General features: G+C 34.1%; 1 long non-coding RNA gene across 1 annotated transcript; it reads right to left on the bottom strand.

The window, feature by feature from the left end:
• Positions 1-5,602: 5,602 nt before the first annotated feature.
• Positions 5,603-11,233, bottom strand: LOC129057667 (uncharacterized). The gene is made up of 3 exons (XR_008522334.1): positions 10,369-11,233; positions 7,754-7,876; positions 5,603-5,797 (listed from the first exon to the last, which is right to left on the bottom strand). It is a non-coding gene; the product is annotated as an uncharacterized LOC129057667 (long non-coding RNA).
• Positions 11,234-12,425: the final 1,192 nt, after the last annotated feature.

The following is a 12,425-nucleotide window of genomic DNA, read 5'->3' as shown; positions in this document are numbered from 1 at the left end:
AGTTCCCTAAGTTGGAAGTTTTTCTTATTTATTTGAGATATGTTTTTAAAATGCAACTATTTCCAGCTAGCAAATCATATCAAGGCATTGAGTTAAATGAATTAAATAAAATTTGGTATGTTGTGTTTTTCTTTTTTATGTATCTTTTATAATTTTTTCTGTGATCTCATTTTTGTTCTATTAGTTATTTGGGGGCAGAGTGTTGTTTAATTTCCATATATTGGTAACTTTCCCAAATGTTATTTTTCTATTATTAATAACCAGTTTCATTTCATTGTTGTTAGAGAATATATTTCATGTGATTTTTATTCCTTAAATTTATTGAGACTTGTTTTATATACGATCATTTGGCCTATTCTAAAATATTTTTAATGTGCCCTTGAGAAGAATGTGTATTCTGCTATTGTGAATGTAATATTTTTTAGATGTCTGTTAGATGTACTAGGTTTATGATATTGATCAAGGCTTCTATTTTCTTTTCTCTTTTATTTATTTATTTATTTTTTGAGATGGAGTTTTGCTTTCGTCACCCAGGCTGGAGTGCAGTGGTGCAGTCTCAGCTCACTGCAACCTCCGCCTCCCAGGTTCAAGCAATTCTCCTGTCTCAGCCTCCTGAGTAGCTGGGATTACAGGCACCTCCACTACTCCTGGGTATTTTTTTTTTTTTGTATATTTTAATAGAGACAGGGTTTCACCACATTGGCCAGGATGGTCCTGAACTCCTGATCTCAGGTAATCCATCCAACTTGGCCTCCCAAAGTGCTGAGATTACAGGTGTGAGCCACTGAGCCTGGCCAAGGCTTCTATTTTCTAGCTGATCACCTGAATAGTCATTCTATCAATTGTTGAAAGTAAGTGAAGTTTCTAACTACTATTGTTGAATAATCTATTATGTCTTTCAATTCTCCCACTTTATGCTTTATTTATTTTGGAGCTCTGTTGAGAGATGCATTTTTTTATAACTGTTAATCTTCTTGATAGATTGACAATTTTATCACTGTAGAATGTCTTATCTTTAGTGTCAATTTTCCATATTTGGAGTTCATTGAACTTCTAAGATCTCATTATGTGAATGTTGGTAGACTTGATGTTATTTCACAGGCCTTTGAGAATTTGTTCATTTTTCTGTATTCTTTTCCCATTGGCTGCTTACAGCGGATAATGTCAATGGTTCCTTTTTCAAATTTGCTAATACTTTCTTCTACCAGATCAAATCTTCCGTTGAACCACTCTAGTGAATTTTCATTTGAGTTATTCTAATTTTCAACCCTAGAATTTATTATTTGTGTTGTATTATATGTATATGTAATTTATTATATTTATACATATACACATATACATACACACATATACATACACACACATACACACACATTCTACTTTTTTTGTATTCTATTTGGTTAGACATTGTTCTCACACTATGCCTTAATTCCATAGACATGGCAATGGTTACTTTCAATTTTATGTCTATATCTCTAAAGATTCTCTAGAGAAACAGAACTGATAGCATATAAGGATATAAAAAGAAATGCACTGTAACTGTAGGGGCTGATGAGGTTGAAATTTGTAGGACAAATTGGCAGGCTGGAAACTCAGGCGGGAGTTAATGTTGCAGTCTAGAGGTGCAACTTTGCTCTTAAGAATTTTCAACTGAATAGAAGAGTTTCACGCACATTATTAAGGATAATCTCCTTTACTTAAAGTCAATTGATTGTCAATATTAGCTACATTTACAAAATAGCTTAAGATTAGTGTTGATCAAATAACTTATATTAGAACCTAGCCAACTGGATACATAAACTAACCATCACAATGGTCATATTTGTAATAGCTGATTGAAAGTGTTTGTCTAGCAATTATAATGTCTAGGATTTTTTAGAAACAAATTCTAGTAGTATACTTTCCTATACCTTTGCATATAATTTTTAATTAAAAAATTGGACTTTGAAAATAATATACAAAAAACTCTGGAAGTCATTTCACTTCATTCCCAGGGCTTGTTTTTGTTATTGTTGTTGTTATTGTGACTGTTTGTTTAGTGTCTTTTCTAAACGAATTATTTAGAACACATATTTTTTGTCAGATAAGGCCACTAATGTACATGCTTGGTTAGCTGCAGGTTTAAACAATTGCTGCTGATTATTTTTTATAAATGCCATAGGGAAAAGTTGTTCTCCATGAGTAAGTTCTGAGTCAGGCTAAATAAAGAAAAGCCTAATAGAGAGATTTCCCAGAGAACTGCCAAACAGGTCAAATACTCACAGTTCTTTAGGGATGGGGTTTATAGGTAGCTTCAAATCTATTATGCTCTTTTAAGTAACTGCTAGCCCACAACCTTTCATAGTTACTTTAATTGTGAAACTGTTGGTTTTTAAAATTATCATAAAGCTGAGGAAAGAAGGATGGTAATAAGATTAAACCTTCACAAAGTTTTTTGTTCTTACCAAGATTCACCTTTTTTTTTTTTCTCATGAAAGTAAGGAGATTTATTGCAAAGCAAAAAATACACGCTCAAGAAAAGGGAGTGTAGACACACTTAAGAGAGAGTCGTGCTCAGCTATGTTTTTTTTTAAGTCCTCATCAGATTTCCTAAGTCTTTGGTTAATTATCTAAGCTCTGAAAAACCTTGATAATTTTTGCCAGTGTTTTTATTGCCTTGGTGGTGGGATGAATTTTCAGATTATTCCTTCACCATTCTGTAAGGGGCTACCGTATATTTTGTGCTGGAATTTGGAAGTATGGTAGGTCTTACTGGGCTCTTCATAGGTTTGCCAGTGGTATTCTGCTGTTGTTTGTTACTTGAGATTTTTTAGCTTGGTTGGTGTCATGAGAGGTGTAAGGTTAGAGACAACCAGGTCTATGCATGTTTGTGTCTTTTTACAATGTCAGACTTTTACTGATGTTAGTTTAATCACAAAAGCCACAAGCTACATATAGTTCCCAAGGAGGAAATTTTTTCTTAGTACTTTTTGTTCACTTGGTAGTCAGAGCTGTGGGCACACAGGTCAAGCCACTCCACAAGTAAATCAATATTGTGAACCATACATAGTATTACACTTAATCAATATACAAATGTTGTAGATTAAACATTCCACAACAAACAAAGTAAGAATTAACATCAAGAGAAAAAGAGATAGGAGAAAGGATTAACAAACTAGTCCATGGAAAGTGAAGACAAAAGGAGTCCTGGTCTGGGCCAGGGCTGTCCTTAGGTCTTGCAAGGAAGATTCCAGAGTCTTTGATGTGGCAGAGCCTTTGGCAGCAGATGCTGAAGAGTTCTTATCACAAGTGACTGTAAGATGGTGTCAGTTAAGATGGTCATTTTGAGCTGTTGAAAGGCTTGCTCTTTTATGGTTATGGAGTCTTCTGGTGAGAACTGATAGTTGCAGAGTGTACTTGTTTGTGACCTTATCTGGTTAGATGTAGTCTTTATTTATTCTATTTGTTTATTAAGCAAAATATCTTATCCTTGTTGGGAAAGTCCCCTATGAAATATAAAATAGGGTATTTCTCTAAGATGGAGTTAGTTATGTCAAGAATGCTTTATACAGTTGGTGGAATGTATTTTTTAGCTATTCTGATTAAGGATCAGCCTTAGGCAGGTACTTCTCTCTGGGTATCAGTGGATATAATGTTTGCTATTTGCCTGCTCTGCTTCCATATATAGTTTTGGATTCAGGACTTACTCCTGTCTCTGTGTCCCTGTTCTCTTCTCCCGGCTTCAAAAAGTGTTCACCAATACCTTCCAGCAATTCCTTTAACCCATCCCTATTCATGCATGGATTAAGCACTTTTGTATTTTGCACTCATCCCTTTAAAAATTTTATGTATAGCAAATGCTTTGTATGTGCCCTGAAAAAAGGGGAGAGTGATAAAGAGGAAGCATTCCTTGCTGCCTTTTCCACCATAGGTTAAAGTTTTAGTTCACAAGAGATACAGGAAAGACAGATTCAGGTAGTTTCCTGCCCCTCCTGCACAGCTGCTATTATCCTTCTGTAGTTGTGTTCCATGATGAACACTTCTTAGGGTTTTTCCAGTATTTTCTGTGAGTGTGAAGTGAGGTTTGTGCATGGAGAAACAGCCTGCAACAATGTGTAGAAAGTGGGAGAAAATTCATTATCCACACTCTCAAGTATTTTTATACTGTTTTGCCAGTCCACACTTAGCCTTCAACAAATTATCAACTTTTCTAGCTGATCTCTTCTTACCAGTGTCTGGTTGCACTGAACCCAAATGTGCACATGTTGTGCAACTTTCTTTTTCCATTTAAAAATACATATATTTGTATAAAGAGGCATTAATTTCCTTTCTAACTACCTAGTATTCCCTTTGTATACATACTACAGTTTATTTCAATCAGTTTCAAGTAATGGCTATTTGGATGGTTTTCAGTCTTTTACAAACAGGGTTGAAATTAACAGCTTATTCACAATATAATATAGATGATAGATAGATAGATAGATAGATAGATAGATAGATAGATAGATAGATAGATGTAGATCAATATTTTCCAGTGTAAACTTTAGATAGATTCTAGAAGAAAATATATCTTGTTATATATATTTGACTTTGGGAAGGAATAATTTATTTATCTTTAAAACAAACTAAAATTAATCACAAACAAAAAATGCATTTCCTAAAATTTAAATACTAACTGGAAATATATAGACCTCACTTTGTATAAAAGTTACCACACACATGCACATGTCTGTATCTATATTTCTGTTTGTCTATGTATCTATTATCTATCTATCTATCTATCTAATCTATCTGTTTACCTATCCACATAGCTATATGCAAATATTCATTGACTATCTCTTTAACAATGAAAATATATTCATATGGGAAATAGCCAGAAATATAAACTAAATGAGTCATAGAGGAACACTTGTTCTTTAAGTGACTGATACATGTTACTGGCTTTAATAATTAAAACTTTCTGATACTCAGGTTCAAAATGAATTTTATAAGAGACAAAAATAATTTCAGAAATAGAGATCCAGGAAATCATCCAAATGCAGACTGAGATAATGTTAAAGTTTTAAAATAAGTGGTAAATATTAGATTATACAGTAAGTGCTGTTACTTGAGCTGTTTACCATTAGCAGAAATGATTGCTGCATACTCTGCAAGAATGTAATTTCAATAGATAAAACGTATAGATGGGAAATAAACATTGAGAACTAATTGTTTGTTATTACCATTATAGGTATTTTTTAGGTTATATTTTTTATTTCCTAACTTTTCTGTGAAAACTTAAGTTACTATCAAAAGGATTCTTTTAAAAACCTAACAGTAATAACCTTCATAAATATAAAATAGGAATAATGGAAAAACTCAGTAATGATTCTGTAGAAGCTATACTTTAGAAATATCAGGTTGTCTCTGTGGAGTAGGATAAATTGAATTTAGTGAGATAATTAATGTGAAAGCATTTTAAATATAGAGCCTTATATAAATGTTGGTTATTAGTTTACTAGCATATTAATGGGTTAGGTAGAAAAAGTGCAGAAGCAGCTAGTTTAGATCAGAGGAACACTAGAGCAATCCAGCTAAATACAAACCAAGTATAAAATTTTTTAAAAAATTTAATAGCATTGTAAAGTACCAGGGAAATTTGTTTATTTTATTTGGGCAAGATGGATAAAAGCCATCAGAAATGACATCAAGTGATCTCTCCAGTGTTGTATTTCTGTCCCTATGTTTTCTTGCTTTACACACCACATCCCCACAGTCACGCACGTCCAGTGTGATCAAGGTCTGGTATGCCTGGGTTGTGCCTGGATATTCAGATGACCTAGGCAGGAGAAATATAAATAATTACTCGATAGATCTTGGAGTTTGTGCTGTTAATCTAGACTCACAGAAACTTAGATCATCATTGTCATCATCATCAACATCATCATAGATCCTAACTCATTTCTTTCTTGAAACAACTTTTTCATCTGGACCAATATTATCCCCATTACAGAAGAAATAGAAATAAGATGCACAAGAATTACTTAAATTATTCAAAATAACATTGCTACTATGTGAAAAGTTCAGGCAGACTGACTCTAAAGTCAGGTGCTTTATGACTGAGCTCTTCTTCTTGAGAAGATTAATGCAATTGCCTTACTAGAACTACTTTTTTTTCTGACAGTTCCAAAACTAGTTGATCCAACACCCAGTACCCTCCAAATTCCATTTTACTTAGACTTATTTCCCTACCTCCTGCTTCTTTCTTACTTTCTCTCCCTCTGTAATCAGACTTTGCATTGCATGTTCTTGAATGTGGAATACTGATGTTTGACATTTTTGTTGAATATATGAAAAATAATTTTTCATTTTTATTCCTTTCTCAAGCATTCAAAAGGCTAACAAAGGAAAACATTACTGTACCATATTTAAAATAAAAAATCAAGATTAGTTTGGTCAAGCCTATCATGATTCAAAATTAACTACTGAAATAGCTAATGCCAAAATCTATAGTGTACTGGTAAAGATCATCTCAGTCCAAACCAATGCTTGGTACAATAAAAGCCACCATCTCATCTGTCCATTACATAGCATGACTTAGAGCAAAAGGCAATATACAGACTATTGGCATTACTGGCATGAAACTTTGTAGGTGTGATATCCAGTCACCTACAATATATATTTCTGCTTCAGGGCAAGATGAAAAAATGATTGTATCAAGGTGTAGAAAAAATAGTCTTTTTTAAATATGTCAATAAATAAGTGAACAGAAATTTACAGCATAAGGCATTTTATCAATATAATAGCCAGGTCTTTTTCAATGTAATAGCATTCAATTTGAAATAGATTGGCAAGCAGGTAGGAAGAAACATGAAAAGTTGAAGAAAAATCAGTAAAATGAAGTATGTAATACCGTTTTTTAACCACTAATAAAAACTTGCCTAAATTTTAAGAGCCTATTAAAGTCTTGAAGTCATTATTTATGATTTTAGTTTAATACCTTGTATAATTAAATTTAAATTAATAATTTAATAAGAAAATATTTTATTAATATATTTACAATTATCTTTGAAACTGAACACTGTAAATTATCTTGTACACCATTTGCAGAATGCATTCAAATCTTCTCTATGAATTTTAAAATACAAAGTAGAGATATGTGCTTTTACAATGGAGGGCAAAGGGGGTCTAAACTGAGACATGGAAAAACTATATTTGGAAAATCAAAACCAAACCAAAATAAAACTGTATTATAAGCACTTTAAATTTAAAGTACAGTTTTAATGGATTTATAATGCATACTTATGATTAACTTAAATATGTTGAAGCTCAAGCATTTCATAATGGGGTGTTTGCCAATGCGTAAGTAGATTTATGTGAGGAAAATAACCAATGTAATCTTTAAAGACAATTTTATAATTTGCTCTCTGGAATTTTTGTAATGATAAAAATAAGAATATTTGAGTTTTGTAATCAAACCAATCTCCCAAATTTAAATGTAGATGCACATATTTTATATGAATATTAATGCTCTTTTAAGAGAAGTCTCTATTTTACATCTTTAAAATTACCTTCATAATCCCTTCTATTTAGTTTTCTTTAGAACACAGTAATAAATTCACTCAGAAAGAGCTGAAATCGACAGGGTGAGGTGGCTCATGCCTGTAATCCCAGGACTTTAGGAGGATGAGGCAGGTGGATCATGAGGTCAGGAGTTCGAGACCAGTCTGGCCAACATGGTGAAACCCCATCTCTACTAAAAATACAAAATTTAGCTGAGCGTGGTGGCAGTCACCTGTAATCCTAGCTACTTGGGAGTCTGAGGCAGGAGAATCGCTTGATCCCAAAAGGCAGAGGTTGCAGTGAGCTGAGATTGCACCATTGCACTCCAGCCTGGGCAACAAGAGTGAAATTCCATCTAAAAAAAAAATAAAAGAGCTGAAATCATGGTAAACAAGGTAATAAAACAAATAGACTCTGTTAAACTACAATTTATTTTCTCTACCAACAAAAGTAATTTTCCCATACACTAAATCATAAAGTCAGAAAAGGTATATATAGAAATTACTAATTTCTGACATTCATAGGAAGAGTAAATGACTTTCCATGGGTCAGCACCTGCTCTAATAATCTCTCCTCATAATTAGTTTATGCCTATCAGATTGAGAAGAAGGGCCTGCATTCTTACTGACATTGAAAAATATGGTTAATTACCTAATTTCTTAATTGCAAAATTAACATCTTACTTGACTAATATAACTCATTTCAAAGTTAGGTAATTCACTTGAAGACAAAAAAATTATCCATGGAAAAGCTCAGAGGAAACAATGATATATAGTATTTTGTTTCTATTTGCACTTCAATTTTTAAAAAAATGACTCTTAAGGAAACCTTGTCTCCAAGGAATTTATCTATACACATACCCAAAGAGGTTTTGGAAGAGAACTGTGTCATTGGTTTTAGGGAGAAAAAAAAAAATCCCAGCACTTTTTGACAAGAATTTCTCTACTTTTCTCAGTGAATTATTTTCATAAGGCTTTCTTTTATTTATTTTTTATTCACCACTGTTATTGTTTGACTGTGTCCCCACCCAAATCTCATCTTGAATTGTAGTTCCCATAATCCCCATGTGTTGTGGGAAGGACCTGGTAGGAGGTAATCGAATCATGGTGGTGTTTCCCCCATGCTGTTCTCGAGATAATGAGTTCTCATGAGATCTGATGGTTTTATAAGGAGCTTTTCCCTTCTCTTGGCTCTCATTTATCTCTGCTTCTCTGTGAAGAGGAGCATTCTGCCATGATTGTAAGTTTCCTGAGGCCCCCCCAGCCACACAGAACTGTGAGTCAATTAAACCTCTTTTCTTTATAAATTACCAGTCTTGGGTATTTCTTCATAGCAGAATGATAACAGACTAATACCCCAGCAACAACTGTAGCAACATATAACTTAAAAATAGTCAGTAAAGTATGCTCACAAGAGTAGTCATTCCATGCGCTACTTATCTAGATAAGCTTAGGCCTTTGATTCCTCATTTCTAGCCCCATGCTGCCCTCACTACTCCTAGCAGTTCATTAAGGTGCTTTTCCAGCTTTATCTGCAGCACATTTCTAATGAGCATGTTCCTCTGCTGAATCACCATCCTAACCCTAGTCCAAATCACCATCATCTCTTGCCTAAGATTACTACAGTGATTTTCTTTCTTACTATTCCAACTTCATACACTCTTTTACCTCTTCTGCAATGTGTTCTTTATGCTGCAACCAAAGTTATACTTTTGAAATACAAATCTGATGCCATCCCTCTTTTCTCCATATGCTGCCCTTAAACAGTTTACTACCATAGCAACTACACTTGTGAAAAGATCAGTTCCCATTCCTTGCTTGTTTACCTCTTAATCCAAGCCTCAAAAATGCATGCTGGATTGGTAGAACTAATTTACAGGAATGCACTAGTGTTTTAAGAAAAATCTAAGGATATTGGGTTCTATTTGGGAAAGACTGACTCATTTTGATGAAAATGTTGTAAATAAAAAGCAATTATTCAAAAATGGCCTTAAATAATGTGTCCCTTTTTACTATACAAATGAATACAAATACTTTTAAAAAGTCATAAAGGTAGATCCTACAGCCTTTGTTTCTTCAAGTGGTCCTAAGGCTATTATTGGTTTTTTTACTGTTTTCTTCTACTATCTACTATAGGTTTTCTTCTCATTCAATGAAATTATTTCACTGGGATTCTTTACCTAGTGGGTATAGTCAAAGCTTCAGTTTTCCAAGATCTAATCCTTAATGATACTGTTTTACTATAGTCTCCCTGACACTTTGGCTCCTAGATACAATAATGCACCCTAGATGTGTACTAGGACTCATCCATAGTTCTGTTATTTACTCTTAATAATGCAAATAAAACACCTCAGGTAGTATAGTAATTTCTTTAGTTGCCTTTTCTGTCAGTGGTATGAGAGATTAAAGTGACAAGGGGCAGCCTCAGCTTCCAACTTAATGGAATCAGTGGGACTCCTGGTGGAATCAGAGTCTACCACTCTTTGTTTGTTTCATTTACATTAATATTGCTTTAGTTGATCTTTCTCTGAGTTTCCTGATTCTATCTATTCTCAATTCTTTAATAAAACTAAATATTCCAAATAATATTAATATTTAATATTGATTTAACACTATACATGTGCCACTTTTCTAAGCATCAAACTAATTCATTTCAGTCTCCAAATGATTCTATGAGAGGTATTGTTACAACTCTCTAATTTTACAATAAGCAAATGGAGGCAGGCAGAGGTTGTTACTTGCCATAAATGAACAAATCCCAATGTTAATTCTGAGACTGGAATCCATGCTAGCTGGTTCCAAAGTCAAGAATCCTAATGTCATGCTTTGAGTTTAATCATAAAAATACCTCTGATGCAGACTTTTCACTGGTGCACCATTTCCTCCTGGATAACGTCCAAATGTGTCCGGAATTGGTTCCTTCCAGTGCATTCTTGGTCTCGCTAACTTCAAGAATGAAGCCACAGAGCCTCGCGGTGAGTGTTACAGTTCTTAAAGATGGTGTGTCTGGAGTTTGTTCCTTCAGATGTTCAGATGTGTCCTGAGTTTGTTCCTTCCGGTGGGTTCGTGGTCTTGCTAACTTCAGGACTGAATCTGCAGACCTTCGTAGTGAGTGTTACAGCTCTTAAAGGTGGTGCATCCGGAGTTGTTCGTTCCTCCAGGTGGGTTCGTGGTCTTGCTGACTTCAGGAGTGAAGCTGCAGAGCTTCCCAGTGAGTGTTACAGCTCATAAAGGTAGGGGGGACCCAAAGAGTGAGCAGCAGCAAGATTTATTGTGAAGAGTGAAAGAACAAAGCTTTAGCTAGACACAGAGCACTGATTGGTGCATTTTTACAGACTGCTGATTGGTACATTTACAAACCTTTAGCTAGACACAGAGCGCTGATTGGTGTGTTTTTACAGAGTGCTGATTGGTGCGTTTACAAACCTTTAGCTAGACACAGAGCACTGATTGGTGCGTTTTTGCAGAGTGCTGATTGGTGCGTTTACAAACCTTTAGCTAGATACAGAGTACTGATTGGTGTGTTTACAAATCTTTGGCTAGACAGAAAAGTTCTCCAAGTCCCCACCTGACCCAGAAGCCCAGCTGGCTTCACCTCTCACAAATACCTTAACATCACTTACAAAGATGCTTCTCCAGTCACATATTTCTACCTCCCCCACACATTTTAGTTACAGACCTACTAAATTATTTTTCACAAAGTTTCTAAGAGTCTTGGTGGATTCTGAGTCTTTACATAGCTGATTCTCTCTTCCAAGGTCTAATTTCTTTACATCTTAGCTCAAATGGCTTACTTGAGGAGATCATCAACCTCAGACATACCAGGGTAAACTATGGGTTATTAAAGCATCTCAAGCATCTTATCTTGTAGCACCCACCAAGTTCTACTGTGATTGTGTCTGTTTTTCTTCATATGCTGTAAGGTTTGTGGATGTAGGCATCTCATCTCTCTCATTTTATTTTTACAGTTTAATAGAGGCCTTGGCACATAGTAAGTATATAATCTGCAGATATTAATTAAATAGCTCAATGAATAAATCAATGAAGAAATAAGAGGATGTGTCCACTGAATATCATAGGTTGTATCTAGTGTTAAGCCACAGGAAAAATTTACTAAATTTATTTACTATCAAATTCACAACAAAAGGCTTAGAAAACAATAAAAGAGAATTACAAGCTCCTTCATTTGTTTATTGTAGTTCTCTCAGCTTTGTAGAAATATGCTGATTTTCAAAGAGCAAAATAGGTATTAATAATGTCATATGTAGCTCATTATTTTAAAAATTTTAGGAAGAAAAATAAGGATTTTTATTATATTTTTGTAGAGATATATAGTGGTAGCATTTACGAATGTGACTTAATTATTTACAGCTGTATATGTACTAGAGGTTGTAAAATAAGCCAAACTCAAAGGCGCTATGTTTAATGAAAAATGCTAGTTTTAAATCTTACTAATTTACTTTTGATATTTTATGAGCCTCATATGCATGTAGAACTGGGCTAGGTGTCACGATGGATAAAAAGTATAAATCACAATCTCTATATTTTTCATATTTGCCTGGAAAGCTGTGATAAAAAGAAACAGAATGCAGAGTCACATTGAATCTCAACAAATGAAGGTGATAGAAGATAAATGCAGGTAAATTTAAGAGAACTGAAAGAAAGACCTGCAACTAACAGGAAAGCCTTTACAAGGAGATGAATTTAGGTGGAACTGGAGAGTGATAAAGATGTATATAGTTAGTGAGGAAGTAGTAAGATAAATTAAGTATGGAAAATAAGTAGCTTATCAAGGTTTCTAAATATTCTGTAGAGAATGGACCATTTTAGACCAGAAACAAATACATGGACACATGTCATAGATTTGAGAGGAAAACAGTTCACCTTGCATGGCAATGGACCATG

Source organism: Pongo abelii, chromosome 12 (assembly GCF_028885655.2).
Source record: "Pongo abelii isolate AG06213 chromosome 12, NHGRI_mPonAbe1-v2.0_pri, whole genome shotgun sequence".
Taxonomy (NCBI): domain Eukaryota; kingdom Metazoa; phylum Chordata; class Mammalia; order Primates; family Hominidae; genus Pongo; species Pongo abelii.
This window is presented reverse-complemented; position numbering and strand designations above follow the sequence as displayed.